Genomic DNA, 16,173 nt, shown 5'->3' on the forward strand with positions numbered 1-16,173 from the left:
CAGGACTGGAGATGTAAAGTTGGTGGCTCTCTATTTCTCTGATCTCTAAGGCTATCACCCCTATATTTGGCTCTGTGTTTCTTATTTAATAAGACCATTTAGAAATTCATCTACAATTCGTGCTCATGTGGCAAGAATTCATTAAATAAAACCATTGATGGCCTTATAGGCCAGGGTATACAGGCCCCCTGGCTTGGACAGAGCTACATGAGATCTGGCTAAATGCAGCTGGAGCTCCTTGCAGCCAGATCTCTGACTCATGTTGCTAGAACTGCAAGGTTGCAGAGCTGCAAGCATCTGGACTCCTTGTGTGTTTACAGAGCTCCTGGTTCAGGCCAGAGCACATAGCTGGACTTTGTATTTAGTTTTTAGCTTTTAGTAGGTGCTTTCTCTCTGTCTCTGTCTCTGTCTCTGTCTCTGTGTCTCTGTCTCTGTCTCTCTCTCTCTCTCTCTGTCTCTCTCTCTCTCTGGTTCCCATTTTGGACTTCCACCATGCTAGTTAGCTGCTTTGAAAGTCCCTCGGACTTCTACTATCCTATGCAGACTTGGTAAGTCAATTAAGATATCAGATATCTTAAAGGAAGGAACTAGTTAAAAGAGAACATTTTTTCCATATTAAAAAATAGGAAATATTTTTCAATAAAAGGAAATTAGTCTTTGTTTGATAATTCATTAGACAGTCTGAAGGCTGTACAGATAAATGAGAGGATAATTAATGTTGATAGGATGTAGGAAACATCAGTTATAAGTATTATTTGTTTAATTATCCTTATTTTAGTATTAAAATGATTGGTCAACTTAAGTGCCAAGATAAAAGCTTGAGAAAAAAAAGGTTAAAATGAATTATAGAGAATTTCAGGCCCAGGCAGAAGACTTTAGAGGTGAAATTATTTCAGGAGTGCATTATATGGTTATAGAGAGACAGCCTGTTTTCAAACAATCAAACTTCATTCATCTGGTAGCCTTACAGGAACTACCTGCTCGAGTGCATGTACAAGCTAATTGGACTCCAGTGGAAATGTTAGATTGAAGTACATTTAAGGAAGCTATAGTATCCCATGGATTGCATTCTCCATTTGTGAAGCAAATGTTAAACTAGTGGTCACCTCGTAATAGGATTATTTCTCAGGACTGGAAAGAGTTGGTAACAGATATTCTAGAATCCAGAGCACAATACCAGTGGTAACAATGGCTTAAGGAGGAGGTTAAGGCAATAGACACCTTGTAGAACTAGAGGTGTGGAGATTGCCCAGGATCAACTTCTTGAAGAAGGTGAATACTCTGATATACAAAGGCAATGTTTATATGACAACCAAACCTTAATTCTATGCCGCATGGCAGCCATGGGACAGAATTGAGGAAGCAGGGAAAAAAATTGAAAATTTAAGTAAAGGGGTTCAAAGTCATTAAAATTCAGTTCAAAAATGGAATTTTATGATATTCTTTGATATTAATGGATTTTTCAGAACCTCTCAACATAGTTACCAACTCTCAGTATGCTGAAAGAGTGGTATTATATATCAAGACTGCAGAATTTATCCATGATGAGTCAGAATTAACTTCCCTATTTGGTTACAAGATATAATGAGGAATAGGAAGCATCCCTTATATATAACTCACATCTGATCCCATATGGGTCTGCCAGGCCCTCTAGCAAAAGGTAATGACAAGACTGATAAATTATTGATAAGAAATGTGCTGGAGGCTTCAAAATTTCATAAAAAACTCATGTCAATAGTAAAGGTTTAAAAAAGAATTCTTCCATAACATGGCAACAAGCTAAGGAAATTGTAAGGAAATGTCCTAGTTTTTCCTTTTATAACCAGACTCTGCTACCAGCAGGATGTAACTCAAAGGGTACTCAGAGGAATGAAATCTGGCAGATGGACGTGTTTCACTTTACAAAATTTGGAAAACTAAATATGTACACTATACCATTGCTACTTATTCAGGATTTCAGTGGGGAAATGTTTTCAGTTCTGAAAATGCTGACTCTGTAATCACTCATTTGCTAGAAGTTATGGCCATCATGGGTATACCTGCACAAATTAAAACTGACAATGTTCCAGCATATGTCTCTCGTAAAATGAAACTTTTTTTTGTTTATTACAATATAAAGCATATTACAGTTATACCACATAATCCTACAGGCCAAGCAGATTTAGAAAGATCAAATATAACTCTAAAGGATATGCTAAATAAACAGAAATGGGTAACCAAAACCCCCAGAAATAGATTACATAATGCTGTATTAACTTTGAGTTTTCTCAGTGCTAATGAGAAAGGAACAACAGCTGAAGAGAGACGTTGGATAATAGAAAAAACTGCAGAATTAAATCATCCTGTATACTTTAAGGATGTGCTAACCTCAGAATGGAAACCAGGATATGTGTTACGTTGGGAACGAGGTTTTGCTTTTGTTTCTATAGGAGAAGATAAGCTGGGGATACCATCAAAATTGATGTAGATTCAATTTAAATAAGAGAGACCTTTTAATTAGAAGAGGTGATAGTTCAGCAACCAGCATGACCATCCAATTTAAACTAACTTATACCACTAACAAATGCTTTTTTGTTATTTAATCAGCTATAACTTGCCAAAAGGGAACCTCTCCAAAGTTAGGCTTGGGGAAGCGTTTTTGTTTTTGTCTTTCAGGAGAATGAAGGCCAAGGAATCTGAAGAACACTGGACAAATGAGACATCTGAAGAAAAAGGAGAAATCATCTAGAAAAATGTCCCAAGAAAAAGAGTAATTTTGCCTATTTGTGTATCACATGTAAAATTTCTTAAGTCTTCCTAAATGTTTGTTTCTGCTCTTCTTTACAGACGACTAACACAAATGGTCTTTTTATAGTCCTAGTTCAATTAACAATTCAAGCTGGCTTTGAAGTTGGAGAATGGCTCTTTCCTTCTCTAAACCCAAGTACGTTGTTAAAAGGAAAATGGAAAAATCTCTGTATCATGTCAGATAAAAGAGCCATCTTCTGATATAAGACAGAAGGAAACCAAAATACTAATGAACTGGTTTTTTCCACTAATCTCAATTCTTTGGTTCTATTTTGAGTCTTTAAACTTTTCTTAAGTTATGAATCTTATATCAAAATTTATAAGATTTATATATGTATATAACTTTTGTCATGATTTTATTGGTCATTATTGGTCATACTAACTAATTCTAGAAAAAGGCTTAAATTAGCTGCCTATACGTGTTTTTGTGTTGGAGTCTCTATCAGTTTTCTGCAGGGAATCATGACCAGGCCTAACCTCGAATTTGAAGTCTCTAGAAAGATGATGGGGTCCCACAACAATGATTCCATGTGGACGATAATAATACCACTAAGCTGACAAACATCACCCAAAGATCAGCTTTGGACTACAAACTGGTCAGAACAATTTCGAGATGGCTAGCTGAGATGATCCTGTTTCACAGACTACTTGAACAAGGACTTGAGATAAGCCCTGCACTTTGGCATTATACCAAGACCGGACAACAAATGATATAGCTACCTCTCCTGGAACTTGACGATGAACCCAAAAATTTTCTTTTCAGAATCTTCTAAAGATGCTATCACCCACAAACTGCAGAAAGCAATTTTAAGAGCACAATGCCCACATTCCCAAGAGGTGGGGCGGGTAGCTTTTGGTTTTTCAATGGGTTTTGGGTTTGGAATAGTTGTCATTGTTTAGGAGGCTTGGTTACAAGTTGTTGTAGTTAATGGTCAGGAAAAGGGCTAAACAAAGAACATTAGATTTAAGATTCTTGATTAGAAAAAATGATGATATAGATAAGACATAGATTATTGAATCTAATCTGAAAAAAGATATCTAAATGATAGAATAAAAAGTAGATTATTGAATCTACTCTGAAAAAATGAGAGGATATAGATATAATATAGATAAAAAAGTAGATTATTGAATCTATTTTTAAAAGACAACTACTAGATTTAAATACTTTACATTGGATTGGATTTTTATATATTGTATACAAATTATATATATTGAGATGATATTGTTAGAAAATGCTATATGTACATTTCTAATCTTGTTCAGGATATTGTACCTATACAGTTCATTTAACAATTTGCTAATCCTTGAAAGTTACTATCATCAACTATTAGGATATAGAGAAATGAGAATTAGTAGTTAATCATTACAGTTGAACTTGTCATATTGGGTGTTTTCAAGGTTAAGCAGAGATATATTTTAGAAAGACAGGTCATCTTCAAATCCTTCAGAGATCTACAGAATATGGCATTTAAATGTTTTAATAATTTACAATTTTTCTTTTTTTATGATTATGAGACATGTTGGCTCCTGGCAGCACCAATCTACTTCAGAGAAGATATGGGCATTGAAGAAACTGCATATGGAGTTAACTTTCATTATGGCAAAAGTTAGCCACTGGGCAACAAAGTGCCCTCGCATCAACTTTGTCCAAAATGGACAAAGAGGACACAAAGCAAATGACTACTGATCCTTGCCAAAACAAGTGTGGTTGTGGCTTTAGCAACAGGCATCCTATGATGCCAAAACTATATGGAACCATCGCTAAAGTGGTCTTTGCAATCTGGAAAAGGTACAGTGCCCCTTTCTAAGAAGGCAGCTCAACAGGCAATGGACCAATGTCTTCTGGTATGCAGTGGAACAGTAGCTGAAACAGTTACTCTTGAAAGAGTAACTAGCCTGATAGAGTCTAACCTCTCAAAGGTAGACTGGCATTTAATAAAGGAGATGAGGCCACCCACAAGCAGAGAAGAATGGGATGCGGAGAAGAACAGGATGCTGAGATGAAGCCATCCACAAGCTGAGAAGAATAAGCAGATGAATTCCAGAAACACCAGCAATTTTCAGAATTTAAAACCCTGTTTTTCTAGGTAATATTATTTCCTTCTTGGTCTCTGAGGGAGTTGAAGATTAGATAGTTGTAGTTACATTTTTTGCTTCTTAAGAAATTTCAAAAATAAAAAAAAGCAACTCACTAAGAGGTGAAAAGTATATAAGTTTGAAGGAACATCATAGGACAATTTTCTGTTGGTAATACAAGATTGGGTAGAAAGTGAATTAGGCACATTTTAAACTCACAAAAAATAGAGTAGATAATGTAATATTTTCTCTTAATTTGTCGAATTGGTGATGTATTTATTGCTTGTATATATTGTATGTAGTTATTGTACTTATTGTATATAGTTTTTCTTATATTATTTATAAATTTTATTCTTTATTTTTAATGGACAAAAGGGGGAAATGTGGTGATATTTGTGCTGAATTGTGGTGATATTTTATTTGCATGCTAACAAATAAAGCATGCCTGGAGATCAAAAGGAAAATGGCCAGCCACTTTTAAGTAAACACAGGAATCAGGCAGTGGTAGCACATACCCTTAATCCCATCAAAAGGCAGGCAGGGTTACTATGTATTCAAGGAGGAACTAGGTAACAGCCTAGTGTGGTGCCTTTAAACCCAGTACCAACTATAGAAACCTGTACAGACAGGCATTGACAAGGAAGTGAGGTAGCAAGGCTAAGATCCAATGCGAAGACAGAACAGCAAGGCAATAAAGGCGAGGATAAGACAGAAAATAGCTCACTTTTGGTAGCTGCAGGGCTGGAGAGGTAAGGTTGGTGGCTATCAGTATTTCCCTGATCTCTAAGGCTTTCACCCCTATATTTGGCTTTGTGGTTCTTATTTAATAAGACCGTTTACAAATTCGTTTACAACCATGAAACTCTATGAACAGGGTAAATACAATTCCTCAGTAAAATTTAGATAACCCACTTCCTAGAAGTAGAAAAGCAATCATAACTTTACCACAAAAGCAGAAAATACCCATAATAGCATGAGCACACCTCATTAGAGCTCAGTGCTTCACAGGTATTGTAGTAAGTACAGCCTACAACTGAAACAAGGCACATTGTCAGGAAAAGATGAATCCAAGTTAAGTTACAGTTGTAAACACATGCAGTTTAGTCTCTTTGGATTTTTAGGTTTGTACCCAAAAATGCACCCTGGAGTACACATGGCCTCTTCATCAAGACATGCATGGAAATGAGGTTATTCACATGTACAGAAAGAATCTGGATGCCAGCTGGCTTCTTGGAGCATTCCATTAGTCCCAACACTCCTGAGGCAGCAGCAGAGGAGGAGGCAGAAGTGGAGAAAGAAGGGGAGGGAGAGGCTGAGATGGAGGTGGAGGCAGAGGGGGAAGCAAGCAGATCTTTGTGAGTTCAGTGCTTTCCTGTTTGATGTAGTCAGTTCTAGGACATGCTGGGCTATGGAGAGAGTCCCTGTCTCAAGAAATTAAAAGTGAGTTAATAAATAAATTATTTGTTTACTATATGTAACCCTGGAAAAAGGTAATGACAAATGTCTCAGAGGCCAAAGTGTATCAAACTCTGATACTATTAGAGCACAGAGTGGCACAAAGAGTTCAAGGTTCAGGAGATGCCAGTTTTCCTCTCACCCTTCTTCCACAGTGAGTGACAGACCTTCACAGACGCCAGTACGTGCTCGCTGAGGTGTGTTTGAGACTTTTTAAAGCTATGATGGCTGAGCTCAAGTGGATTCCACTTCCTCTCGTTGTGGAGGACAGTGGGCTTCTCTTCTGCCATGATTCTGATTGATGGCTTCAGCTCCTTCAGCTTTCTTGGAGTTGATTTCTCTAGCTCTTTTGGTCTCATCTTGCCCATGAATCCTAGGTCTTCTGAGCCTACAGATTGTGACTTTCTGAGCTTTGCCCTCCATTTCCTTGACTGTGTTGTCAACATCTCTTTCTGGTCAGAGGACTAGCCACAGCTACTCCTTCCACAAGGTTCTGATACGGGATTCTGGCTAGAGAATCTAGATGAAGCAGACTAGAGTGTTTTTCTTCCTTCCTCCTCACCTGGTTTAAGGGTATGCTGATGACACCTTATCTTTACTGGGCTTGATCGCTGCTGATGACCCTGGAGTCTTTGCATTGGGTGGCTGTGGAAACCTGGAATTGGTTTGGTTCAGAGAGGGAGTTGAGCAGTTGGGAAGGTGAACTTCTGCCACCAGTGTAGTCATGTCTGCAAAGTCCATGCTGGAGGCCAACATACTGTACATGCCCCAGGCTCATCCTGACCAAGACTGCTGCTTCCCAATGTGGCATTGTCAGAAGCAAGCTTCTGCCCTAAGCTCCCAGCATTAGTGAAGTGCAAGGTATGTTACATGTTGGGGTGTTCTAAAGGGAGGAGAGACGGGTCTTGTCTTTTGTGCACTCATAGGCATCCAGAGGCACTCACAGAAGGGTCTTGGTTTTCTTTCGTGCACTCATAGGCATCCAGAGGCACTGCTGCCATCTCATGCAGGATGTCGTTCTCTGTTTGTTCCAGGCATGGAGCTTGTGGCAATGCCAAGAATTCTGAAGGTTGTGGATAGGGACTGTTAATGACTTTTCCCCTTCAATAGTTGATGTCCTTATCTGGGAATGCAGGATGCAGGAGTAGCAGAGATCTTTTCTGCAGCTGAGGAAGTCTCTGGCTTGATGTGTGATTCCCAGGGAAGTCTCCCTTTGCACCACTGAAAAAGAGTCAAGGAAGAAGTCAGTACCTGGTAAGTGGGATGCCCCCTCCTTTCAGTGCACCTCTGCACTTAGGCCCCTACAACAGCTGGATGACATTCTTAGTATCTCAGCCACAGCTGCAGATATTCAGAAACATCAGTCTGAGTGGACTTCCAGTTGTAAACACATTCAGTTAAGTCTCTTGGGATTTGGGGTAGGTACCAAAAATGTACCTTGGCTTACACATGTCCTCTTCATCCATTCATGCTTGGAAATCTGGATATCCACATAAACAGAAAGAAACTTGACTCCATTTAGTTTGTGAGAGCATTCCTTTAGTCTCAGCACTCTTCAGGCAGGACCAGGACCAGGGCAAGGGCAATTGCAAAGGCAGAGATAGTGGCAGAGGTAGAGGCCAGCTGATGTTAGTCAGTTCAAAGTTAGTCTGGTCAAATTATTTATGAACATGCAGGGCTATGGAGAGAAAACCTGTCTCAAGATACTAAAAGCAAATTAATAAACACATGAGTTATATTTCCTATGTGTCACACTGTAAAATGAAATGCCAAATGCCTCAGAGGCCATAGTGTGAGTAACCCCGATAGTATTAGAACACAAAGTATGTCAAAGTGTTGAATGTTCACAGACAGGCCAGGATGGAGCAACACACCAGCTACTCAAGAATTCCTGGTTGTACTTAACAGATGGTTTCTCAGGGAAGAGAAGCGTTTGTTGCTAGAAAAAGAAACAGATATTTGAGAGGAATTCCTAGAGAACAGGAGAACATCTTTGCTATTACTACCTCAGTAAATGCATTAATATCTAGATTATATAGAATTAGATAAAATACATAAAACATAAGAAATCAGGCAACCCAGGTAGTAAAGGACAAAGAAAAAGACATTCTACTCTGATATAATAAGAAGATAATAAGCACATGCAGATGTTCAGGTTGAAGAGGAATCAGGGAAATGCATAGTGATGGATGACACACACACACACACACACACACACACAATGAATTAAAGTATTAAAAGGATGATTTCAAAGATGGATACAACTTCAGACATACATCGTTATGAATGAATCCCTTCTCAGGAAGATGTTTGACCTTGTATATTTTCTCTTTAAGGTGGGTGCTTGATAGTGTATACATAGAAACCTGTATTATATTTAATTAAATTTTAGGAGGATATATGTCCCAGACCAGTAATGATTAAAGAACTGGGGTGAGTGGTTCAAAATGGGAGGAAGTGCGGGAAGAACAGGAGTGTGTTCACTATACAGTATACACTATAGGAAACATACCAAGTTCAAAAACCAGTATAATGAATATAAAAGTCAAGGAGAATAATTTTATAACTGCTACAGGTTTTGACTAATTACTTTTAACTTAAATAACCCTAGCAGTGATTTATAGCATATGATGAATTTATGTAATACATATTTCTACTTTGGAAACATTAAAGAACAACAGCAAAGGCATGAAAAAACCATCAAAGCCTTCTATATATACTTAATCATGGATGATATAACTGCCTTAATTTCTCCAATCACTTTTAGTGTCTTCAAATATTTACAAATATAGAAACTGTCTGACCATTTATATATAAATCCCTGGATCTCCAATTAATCTCCTTAACTCCATATGTACCGAATTATCTACACACTCACCAAGATTTTAATCCAATGTATACATGTATATCTATGTTTATATCTCACCATGGCTGTGTTGAATAGTACTATGTTCCAAAAAGTAGGCTAGGGCTTACATGACATAGTCGTAATATCTAGAAATTTCCATATCCTTCTCCCTCTGAAGGAAAAGCTGCCATTTGCCCAGAGAGGTGTACTTGGCAGCATTCTCTCTCTCTCCTGTTGAGCCCACCTCTTCATGGCCTCCCTCTCTGGCCTCTGCTCTTCTGTGATGGGCTGTGAGATGACTGGCTCTGTGATGTTGATTGTCCTCCATAAAATTGGTTGTCGGCCAATATCTTGCACCAGATAAGGGATTTGAGGTTTTGGAGGTGATGGGGCCTTTTTCCTGGCAGCAGAAATGAGCTCCTTCTGAAGTAAAGTGTGAGAACATGGTCTGTAGGATACTGGTCTACAGACAGCTGGCTGAGTCCTAGTACAAGACTGGATGGGGTTGGCTATGTTATCTCGTGTGGCACTGGTAGCAATAGGCAGAACTGGCTTGTCAGAGGCCATCAAAGAAGTGCTAGCAGGAGCTGGATTACATGGCTTGAGTGTGGTAGACTGAGAAGAGTGAAAATGAGGCCTCACAGGGTACACTGCAGGGGGCCTGCGTGAAGCCAGGGAGAGAGGCTTTCTAGAAACAGGTTTGGCTTAAAGCTTCTCCAGGGCTATGAAAGACAGAGATACTAACTTGACCTTCCCAGGTATGGGCAGCTCTGGTGGGACAGAGACAGATACATTTTGAAAACACTGCTCTCTGGTCTCTGAGCATTCCTCAGGGGTTTAACAGGGCCTTGGACATTACAGGGCACATCCTGTAGTGATGTGGTGGGTGAGTCTGTCCTGATATCTTTGTTGCTGCTGAAGTTTTAGCAGAACCTGGGAAGAGGAGATGCCAATTTTCTTCTCACTCTTCTTCCCCCATGGGTAAAGGACCTGAGTGGATGCCAGCATGTACTTTCTGAGGTGAGTTCAAGGCTTTTTAAAGGAGTCATTGCTGAGTTTAGGTGGATTCCTCTTTCTCTTGGTCTTGGGGATGGTAGGCTTCTCTTGTGCCTTGGTTCTGTGACTCGATGGTTTCAGCTGCTGTATTTTGCTGAAGTTGTTTTCTCTGGTCCTCTTGGTCCTGAATTGCCCCTGCACCCTAGCTAACCTGGGCCTATTGGGTGCAGATTTCTGAGCTTTGTCCTTTAAGTGTTTGTTGTCCATGTTGTCAATATCCCCTTCACTGGCCCCAGCATTGGCCAAAGCCTCTCCTCCCTCCACCAGGTCCTGGTGCTGGATATGGGCCTGAAGTGCTCCTTGAAGCAGATGAGACACTTTCTGGTCTTTCTTGTTTACCTTTACAGAGAGTCAAATGATGTTGGAACTTTCCTGGGCCTGATCCCTCCTGATGACTGTGGATTCTTTGGAATAGATTGCTGTGGGATTTTCCCAGTGGTCTAGGTCAGTGAGGGAGTTTAAGATTTGGGGAAGGTGAATATCTGACAGCACTGTATTCATGTCTTCTAAGTCAATGCTTGAGACCATAGCACTCTGTACAGACCCAGGCTCTCCTAGACCAAGGCTATTGCTGCCCAAGATGGCATTATCAGAATCTGGGTTCTACCTTAGTCTCCCAACATCAGTGTAGTTCAGGGACTGCTTCATGTCAGGGTATGCTAGAGGGAGGCATGATGAGCCTTAATTTTCTGTACTGCCCTCATAGGCATTCAGCAGCTTTGATTGCTCAGCAGTCATCTCTTCCACATTGTTATTCTCTGTTTATTCCAGGCTTGGAGCTGGAGGCTAGGAAGGAATTCTGAAGGACTGTGAATGAGGGCAGTTAATGACCTGTCCCCATCAACAGGTGGTGTCTTTTTATGGGTATCTTGGGTGCAGCATTGCGGAGGTCAGAACTCTACAGCAGACAGTGTCTGGCCGGAAGATGTCTATACAAGGGCCGTCTCCATTTCCACCACTGAAAAAGAGTCAAGGAAGGAGTCAGTGCCTGGTAAGTGAGATGATCCCATTCTTTCAGTGCACCTCAGCACTCAGGCTCCTGCAGCAGTAGGCCAGGAATTCCTATGAACTCTGCTTGAGTGACAAGTATAGCATCTCTGTTTACACCTACTCTGTTGTTTCTGGTGACCAAGTGATGTCTTGTTTTCTCAAATGTTTGTGTGTTCCATATCATTTATTGGTGTGAGCATGCATAGTGGTCATGGGGAGGTTACAGAATTCTCCTGGCGGGTGGTCCTTCATTGCCCTCATTTTGACTTTGAAAGAGTTCCTCTCAGTTATTTGGAAGTGTGCTATTAGGCAGTTTGCCTGGTCTATAATTTCCAAAAATTATAAAATCTGCTGACTTCTTTCAAGTAGTGGCATTATTCATGTGCAACCAGGTGTTTGGATTTTATGTGGATTTCAGTGTGCAAACCCAGTCCTTCACTCCTGAAATGCAAGCCATTTAAGAATCCCAAATTTCCTCAAGCTCCCATTTCACATACATGTTATAAGTGATATGAAAATTACTTGAAGAAGGTGAAATATTGTGGCTTGAGTGTGACTTTGTTATAGAGAACATGGGTACATGATCATGGACTTGTGTTATCACTGAAGAATCACAGAGAAAAAGAAAGAGAATAAGAGAAGATACAGCAAGAGATTGAGAAAGTATGAGAGTAAAGGAGAGAGAGAGAGAGAGAGAGAGAGAGAGAGAGAGAGAGAGAGAGAGAGAGAGAGATTTGTAGTTGTGTTGCTCATGTGTCCGATTTCAAATCAGGGAAAATCTAGTGGTAACCAAATATAAAATTCTTGATGTCTTCTAGAACCCTGAGCAATATCCTAGAAAGGAGGTGATTATAGTGTGATGGAGCAAGGGACTGATTAACTTAGGCAGTGACATGTGTGTCTGTGGTGTGGGCCCTGGACATGCCTTAATGGAGGATAGATGTCAGTCCCTATCAAGCAATGTTTCTTACTTTTGAGATGGACATTGGGGTTGGTGAGCTAGAACAATGCTGAGCTCTCAGGACTCCCATTTTTCCTCCCTGAGGACATCCACTCCTGAAAGTTTGAGCTGTGTCTGCTTTGAGTGCTGATCTCAGTCCTCCCTCCTGGCTCTACTCACCTTGAAGACTGGTGTCTGGCATGTCTTGAGCAGGTGTGGGATAGTAGATGGCAGAGGTAAAGAAGGGTGTTTGGACATTCATTGACTGAATCTCCTTTGGCATCATCACCATCTCTGGTTGCAGGGCAAAGGCCTGAGCCCCAGAGTAGGACACAGAGCCACAGGCCTGCAGGCATTGCCTGAGTTCTCCAGGCATCAGAGGGCCCAGGCTGTTGAAGTCATTGTAATAGACCTGGTTGCCCTCCAGGTAGGAATGTGCCAGGCTGTATGTATCCTTGTTTTGACATCTGTGGTGGTGTGACCTGAATAAAGCTGGCAGACAGTGTTGGATAGGAGAAGACTATGGCATTGGGATCTAAAATATTATCACCCTGGGCTGTCCTAGACAAGGAGTAGAATGTGGTATTCTGGTCAATGACAGTTACAGTGAAGTCCTGGAGTGCAGCTCCCCTGTGGTCAGTGTTTCCCATGGGATCCCACTGGAGAACACCTGGATAGGGGAGTGCTGATGCAGAGCTCTGGCCCTGGTCAATCAGCTCAGTCACCATGGTTGTGCCAGCAGGTAAGTAGGGGTAGGCACTGTCTATGAGCTGTTGACAACAAGTGCTGGAGTCTGATGGCAGGAGCCATGCTGCACTCACACCTGGGGTGGAGACCCTGGAGAAGTTGCACACACTTCCTGCTAAGGGCGTGGCATTCCTCAGCTCAGGCACAGAGATGTGCAAAGAAAGGTGCACTTTGGAAATTTTTTGTAGGAAGCAAGAGGAAAATGGAAAAAATGCTGAGAGCAAATCTGTGTGGCTTTCTGTGAGTAGCTTTGTTATCTACAGTTTGTACAGTCTGACAGAGTCTGAGACCTATTTTCCCTCACATATCCCAAACAAATGGTTCAGAATGGTTCTTGGTAATGAATAGGATGACACTCATTTGATGAGCTGCCTGTTTTTCCTATGTGGGCATAGACTTCTAGTTGATCCATGTTGACTCTTGCTCTGACTAGACAACAGCTTTTTTGCCCTGCTTTGTCTTGTTCTGATTCCTGCTGTGGCACTGCCTCACACCTGTGTCCCAGAACAGAAGTGTTTAAAGTAGGAGAACCTTAGACAGCTTCTCATGCCTGTGCCTTTATCCTATTCTGTGCAGATCATCTTCTATGTAGAGAGAGAGTCTCTACCTAGATCAGTCTGGCCTTGAAATCACACAGACAGGTCGGCCTCTACATACAAGTGCTGGCATTTTAGGTTCTTTCCATGTCCACCAGGCTTGGCTCTACTCTGAACTTTCTTAATGAAATGATGTATCAGGAATTTAATAGATAAGAACTGTATTTATCTAAGAATCCCGTCATCATCTAGCTCCTCCTGATCCCCACTACTTTTTATGTAAGTCATTAGTTCTTATTTTTTTACTTCTTATTTTTTTTATATAAATTCAGCACACATCCAATATGACTACATAAACAAAACCTGCTGATAACATTTCATGTTGACTCCTTATGTTTCAAGTGACAGTTTGGGATTTCTAATAGGTTCATCTCTGAATAAGATTGTTTCCTAATTGAATTTGGTTAAATTAATTCTTCAATGAACACTTCTTAATTAAAAGTTGGTTAAATTGATTCTTCAATGAACACTTCCTCAGTAATTGTTAATTTCTAGTAACTCTCCTGGTTGGGAATCCTTGTGAGAATCCCTGCACACACTGGTGTGTCAGTTCTTGTCCAGAGAACAACTGACTGTGGAGTAGCCAGCCCATGTTGATAACATCCAACCTTACCAAAAGATGAGGAGAATGCTGTGGAAGATGGGCTGGATAGAGTGTAAGAGCCAGGGACTAGAGCTGGATATTGTTTTCTATATGTGACAGGAAACCTTTACCTAGACTAATCTCAACAGTGTGGCTGCCTAATAATGGGTTGGGATATGAAAATGTCTTGTGCCTTTTTATTTACTCTGTGGTTATCTGTAACATCAGTTCCAAACTACCTTTCTGTACATCCAGGGTCATCTCTGCAGTGTGCCTTCTTTATTTCCATGTATTCTAACCCCCACTAAGAACCAGATCTAAATGTGACATTCAATTCCATATAACTCTATCAGCATCATTAATATACCCATTAAACAAAAATTTAAAAGTATGGTAATTATAAGGGAGAAGTGATCCCTTACTTTTTTAATGCTTTAACATTTCTTACCTTACCTGTCATGGTCCGGGGGAGAGTATCAGCCATCCACAGTACAATGGAGTAAAAGAATTGGTTGTCCTTGTCTGATGAGCTGACCTGAGTGGCAAGTGTGTCCAGTATCAGACAACTCTTACTGGTGACCTGTGATGATCCAAATTTGTTTACAGGAATTGTCATGGCACCCCAAAGAACCTACCAGTTGATTTTAGGTTTGGAGGGTGAATGATGTCATAAACGGGGTAGCAGGTAATGGGAAGGTCGGATTCTGACCTAAAAGCTGGAATTGGTTGGAGAGGATGCCAGGAGACTAACAGTAGCCATTCAGGCGGAGGTGTGTGCTAGTGAAAGGAGGCAATCCTGGCATGGAAGTCCCCCTTCCCATGAGGTTTAGTCCAGGATATTGGCAGAGGTTCTTATAACGTTCATCGATGAAGCTGTGTCTGTTGTTCTTATGAGGTGTCACCTTCCAGGAGTGAGTGTGCTTTCAGCATACACTGTCCATACAGTCAGTCCCCTTGGGCAGGAAGGAGAGGTCGGCATGGGAGGAGGGAACTTAGGTGAGAAACTGTATCAGTTGATCTGGTTTATGAGCCATCATCATCAGTCCATGACCCAAGGAAAAGATTAAAGGGCCCCCTGAACGGGTGAGACAGTCATTTGGCTTGATCTGTTTGGGAGGCAGCTGTGTGTTGGTGCCGGGTTCTGGGCTCATTGCTTGAGTTGGCTGTTTGAATCCTGGGACCAATGCAGGGACGCTTGGCTCGGTCTGGGGGGGGGCCTGGACCTGGCTGGACTGAGTCTACCAGGTTGATCCCAGTCCTCGGGGGAGACCTTGATCTGGAGGAGGTGGGAATGGGGGGTGGGGTGGGAGGAAGGGGAGGGGGGCGAGAGTGGGAGAACAGGGGAATCTGTGGCTATTATGTGGAACTGAATGATGTTGTAAAATAAATTTACTAAAAAAATTTAAAAAAAATAGAAAAAAAGATTAAAGGGCTCCATTGTAACTGTGTTAAAGGACAGAGTTGAGTGTATTGAGAGCACTTTGGATGATGAACTCCAAGAATCTTCTCTTTGTGTTTCTTCTCCTACATGCCTTCCTTATTCTGTGTGGCCCCAAGCAAGACTCACATCTCTCTTCTCTGCTTTTCATCCCTTCTTGTTAGGGTTTGATTCTTGGACTAGGGTGAACCTGTATCCTTAAAGTGGAGGCCAGTGTCATGGTGAACTTCTAGAAGCAGTGGTCTTCTGGTCATCATGAAGATGCATATAATTGGATGCTGCTGGTTGTAGCAAGAACTTGAGAGGTTTTCTGGGTGCTCATCATGTATCTCACTCTGGAGTTAGACACATGGGCATTGTTTGTATCTTGCCTCCCTTCTTACAGTACTGAGGTTGTTAGTTATTGAGTCTGGCCTCCTTCTCTCTTCATCCACAAGTATAATGAGTGTGACAGTTACTGAACCTTCTTCCTCCTGGTAACAGTCTCTGCAGAATTCCTGGGCTGCTAGCATTCTCCACCACGTTTTTTTTTCTTTTCTGCGAAAGGTAAAATGAGACCGGAACACCTGGAGTAGGAAGGCACTTGTTTGTATGTGGTGTTGGGTTACATGAAAAAAAAATGTAGGTGGTTTTGTAAGTGTTGTAGCTAGAAAGGGA

The 16,173-nt window shown here is 41.0% G+C and overlaps 1 long non-coding RNA gene across 1 annotated transcript; it reads right to left on the reverse strand.

The window, feature by feature from the left end:
- Positions 1 to 1,397: 1,397 nt before the first annotated feature.
- On the reverse strand, positions 1,398 to 14,720 carry LOC102907431 (uncharacterized). Its single transcript, XR_013052941.1, has 3 exons — positions 14,532 to 14,720; positions 7,756 to 11,180; positions 1,398 to 7,539 (listed from the first exon to the last, which is right to left on the reverse strand). It is a non-coding gene; the product is annotated as an uncharacterized LOC102907431 (long non-coding RNA).
- Positions 14,721 to 16,173: the final 1,453 nt, after the last annotated feature.

This window comes from Peromyscus maniculatus, chromosome 1, assembly GCF_049852395.1.
Source record: "Peromyscus maniculatus bairdii isolate BWxNUB_F1_BW_parent chromosome 1, HU_Pman_BW_mat_3.1, whole genome shotgun sequence".
NCBI classification, from domain to species: domain Eukaryota; kingdom Metazoa; phylum Chordata; class Mammalia; order Rodentia; family Cricetidae; genus Peromyscus; species Peromyscus maniculatus.